This window comes from Limulus polyphemus, unplaced genomic scaffold (assembly GCF_000517525.1).
Source record: "Limulus polyphemus unplaced genomic scaffold, Limulus_polyphemus-2.1.2 Scaffold5, whole genome shotgun sequence".
Classification (NCBI taxonomy): Eukaryota; Metazoa; Arthropoda; class Merostomata; order Xiphosura; family Limulidae; genus Limulus; species Limulus polyphemus.
The window spans coordinates 121,343-125,606 of record NW_013665615.1 but is presented as its reverse complement, the minus strand read 5'-3'; the positions used below and the strand labels follow the sequence as shown (position 1 = coordinate 125,606).

The window sequence follows — 4,264 nt, the reverse complement described above, 5'->3', positions numbered from 1 at the left end:
GGGCGAGCATGTTTGGTGGGACGGGATTCGAACCCGCGACCCTCAGATTGCGAGTCGAGTGCCTTAACCACCTGGCCATGCCGGGCTATCGGCTTTGTACGACAAAAATATAACGTTTTACTTTATTTGAAATTTATTCATTTGCTATTAATTTGAATTCGGGCAACTTTCATAAATATGTGTACATTGCCCGTGTTATGACGAAAGGTTGATAATGAATACGTTATGTTGATGTAAATATTCATGTAAGTTTTATAAAAATGAACGGGATACTATCTACTCATTACTTAATTGCAGATCATGTATACTTATATAAATACTTTTTAAATAATTATTTAAATAACTTTATTATACAGAATGTCTGAAAATTATGTGGTGTATTACAAACTTAAACCACGTATAATATATAGTGGACATAGTGTCATTCGGTTTAAACACTGTATTGAACTGGCTAGAAGTATGTAAATCTGAAAGAAAAGTCATAGCCTTCTGAAACATATTTAGTTGTCGCTGCGAAAATGAAAATATGAAAATTTTGTTTTGACCAGAACATGATTTTGTAGTATGGCGTTTGCTTGGTCATTACGATGTAATACAGTATGCTAGCTCAGTTACAGTATACGTTTGAATGCATCATGGTGGTGCTAAAAATATTGGTTTTACTGTTAATCTGTAAGTTGATATACTGGCTCGTGCATATAATGTTTATTAGAAGTCCATTCCCGAACCAAACCTGTCGACGCGAAAAGTGTGAATTATACCTTACAACAATCAAAATGGTATACTTGGTTTTACTGTTAATCTGTAAGTTGATATACTGGCTCGTGCATATAATGTTTATTAGAAGTCCATTCCCGAACCAAACCTGTCGACGCGAAAAGTGTGAATTATACCTTACAACAATCAAAATGGTATACTAAATAATCTACTTATTTAATGATTCTAAGTTAATCTGGTAAAAGTTTACAATAAAAAATTCACTAATTACCAAATCTTAATAACTGTAGTTATTATATGATACGAATCTATTAAAAAACTATTACTTTTTCGGAAGATCAAATATTTAATACTTTTTCACTTAAATGTTCGATAATGTTTTAAAGTGACATCTGTCATCAACGAAATTACACAGAAACGACATAACGTAACCACTAGTCAGCAAATAATGATTGTCTACAGATTAATAGTATTATTCTTTTTCCTCTAGTTACAACCAAATTTGTACATATATATATATTATGTATTACACTTTTGTAGCACTACGTTAAAAATTATATAAGGACTTTTTTCTTTCTTTATAGACTTGGGATTGACGTTCTTCAAGGCCTTGTTGGAATCGGGCTAGACACGAGACGAAATATGCACTGAAAATCATGAGAAGTTGCGATAAATAATAGAGTTTGTCAGTTTGCCAGTCAAACATTTCTACTGCAACGTCTTAAAACCTTTTAAAGATTAATGGCATATCATGCTCTAGCTGGATTATCATGGAACTTCACCTTAATCAATGTCAGTAACATTGTACCTTACAGGGATCATCCTGTCTGACTGTGATGGTTTTCTGTCATAATTATTGCATATTATAATTAAAAGATAAAGAGTTCAGTTTTCAGTTCCTGTTTATTTCATAGAAATCAATAATTCTATTATCTGTAAAAAGCTGTACGTGGGAAGTAGGTTTTACTTTGTCTCATTACATGGATCATTAGCATAGGTGAAATTCTTTCTTTTAATATTACTTCATATAGCCCCCAGTGGCACAGTAGTATGTCTGCGGACTTACAACGCTAGAAACCGGGTTTCGATACCCGTGGTGGGCAGAGCACAGATAGCCCATTGTGCAGCTTTGTGCTTAACTTCAAACAAACAATGCTTCATATAATAATTATTATAGGTGGATTGAGAAATAACTTATTGCCAGGATTCGTGAGTATGACTTATCAAGCTATGGATATAAGATGTTGCTGGTTGATGCTGCGTTTATCTGAATTCAGATTTTGTATTGATTACAACAAGCTAATTCACTATTGTCAGGTGACCAGCATGTTTAGTTATTAGATTATCCTAACTTTAAATTTAGCTCACTTATACTTCAGGTTCAGTTCTATTTAGATAAATTTAAGTTAACTCTCCATTTGCCACTGTAGCTGCTCAGTGTGCTTTTTTAAGTGTATTAAAAAGTATTGTGCCTTTTTTTATAGCAAACTTCCATATCGTTAGTTCATTTTTATACTACGAGTTTTCATCTGTACTTGCTAAACGAAACCTTGGATTCTTCTTCAGTTAGCTCGTGGAATCTTATCATCAGTAGTTTAATTATCATTTCTTAAAAATACTAATAAGTTACAATAGCGGAAAGATTGCTTATTGGGATCTGAGAAGCAACTAAACCAGATGAAGGTCCTTTCCAACAAGTGAAGTAATTAGCTAACTCTCGATAAGTCTCTCCTATACTTCTCGAAACCAAACTTCTGATACAAAACTTCTTTTAAGAAATAAGAAAGTGAACAAGTTGCTAGAGCAAAAGACAGCTTCAGTGACTATGCTCTTAAAACTAAATAGCTTATATATTAAAACAAGCATGCCTAATTAGAGTTTTTCTTCCAAAGTAGAGTGTTCAGAGTGTACATTTTCAAAGTTTAAAATTCTTTAGAAGTCTTACGAAATTGTTGGATTTTAAATTGTGTATATAAGAGCTAGCATTTATTATACTAAATAAGATTGGTTTGGCTTATTTACATTTTAATAAGTAGATTAGGCCTATTGTAGGACTGTGATTCTGTGTCGGTTACCTATTTTAAATACTTGAAAATATTTGGAATATCAGTACACTGATGTGTAAGAACTTAGTAGAATTCTGCTAGTAAGGATATAACATCTGAGCATTTTCTGCAGTGATCTTCGATAATTACGTCAGTGAGTCAGTTATCCTAAAAGAAGCCAGTGAAAGTTCATATGACATAATTCATAACATACATTTATCGAAATTATTCTTTCAGTAAAAAAAAAATTAACAATTTCCTCTTCATGGTACTTATCACGATTAAAAACAGATTAACATACGACTTATTCAAAATATTGCTAATGTTATTTTTGAGCTCGTTCTTTGGTTAAATATATTTTGCTTCTATTAGGTTCAACTTCCAATAAAATACTTATATCTAAATTTTATCAGCAATTTAACAAATTTACATCCTGTTACGAAATATGGTGATTTTCTCTTGAATTTTTCTTTGAATTTTCAAATGATTCCTTTGAACTTTCCTTCTTTTTCATCATATTTACTTAATTACAACAAAGGATTTAGTAGAGGGATTTTCCTTTCAAACTCAACTAATATTTACACAGCAACAGTAACATTTATGCATCAAAGGTCAGACAAACACCAGTCTTACGTAATTCTCTGGCTGCACTAGTATCTTAAACATCTATAATTTCAAAAACATTTTTTCAGTGCTTCAACACTTTTTGACATTTTCTGTGTACTTTTAGCTGTGTTTGCAAATATATATAGGATACCTTACTTATTTCGTCTTCGTTAAACAGTTGAGAGGTTATCATCTTAATTTTGTGAATTTTGCAATCATTTTATTTTTAATAATACATATATCAGAAACTGATACGCGTGTATTCTTGTCTTTTTCTTTTATGTAATTTTTGTAACATTAAGTTAAACTTGCATTTGTTTCATCATTTCAGTGCTAAAGTACACTAAAATATAAGAGATAAGTTTCAAGTATTTGTAAAACTCAGATTACGGAAAGGTGATGCAAATAATAAATCGGACACGAACAGCAAAGGAAAAACAAAAATAAGTGAACAAATAAACAAAATTTTTATTCTCAACCACTTTTACATTCGTCAACAAACTGACCAGCACCTTACTTTCCGTTGTGGCTCCAAGTGGCTGCGGGGGTCAAGTTCTCCAAACGTCTGCCAAGTATAGAGACAAGAATAAATCAAGGCAAAAGAGACCAAGACTTGTGTAGGTATCTGTCTTCTATAGCCGGACAACAACCTTAGTGCGGTGTCCCAACTACTCTTCAACTATAATCTATATTCAGCTCTAGCCGTTTCAAGCCAGTTTGTATCATGTGTTTTAACAGGTAAACTTCCTAGAAAGTCCACACAGAAGCATGCTATGCAAAACGTGACCTTTACCTCTGTAAAAGGGTTAGTACATGTTTACAATGTTTGAACATCCGGTTAAATAGAATATCCTAACACCCTGCAGAATTGCATGTAAATTAGAAAAGTTATCCAA

General features: G+C 32.2%; 1 long non-coding RNA gene across 2 annotated transcripts in view; it reads left to right on the top strand.

Moving 5' to 3' along the window:
• LOC111089683 overlaps positions 1 to 2,193 on the top strand; it is a 15,721-nt gene extending 13,528 nt beyond the window's left edge. Inside the window, exon 4 of one of the 2 annotated variants that reach the window (XR_002613920.1) lies at positions 1,302 to 2,193. This is a non-coding gene — a long non-coding RNA (uncharacterized LOC111089683). The remainder of the gene's footprint in view (positions 1 to 1,301) is intronic. The other variant, XR_002613928.1, reaches the window with a different exon arrangement.
• The last annotated feature ends 2,071 nt before the right edge of the window (positions 2,194 to 4,264 follow it).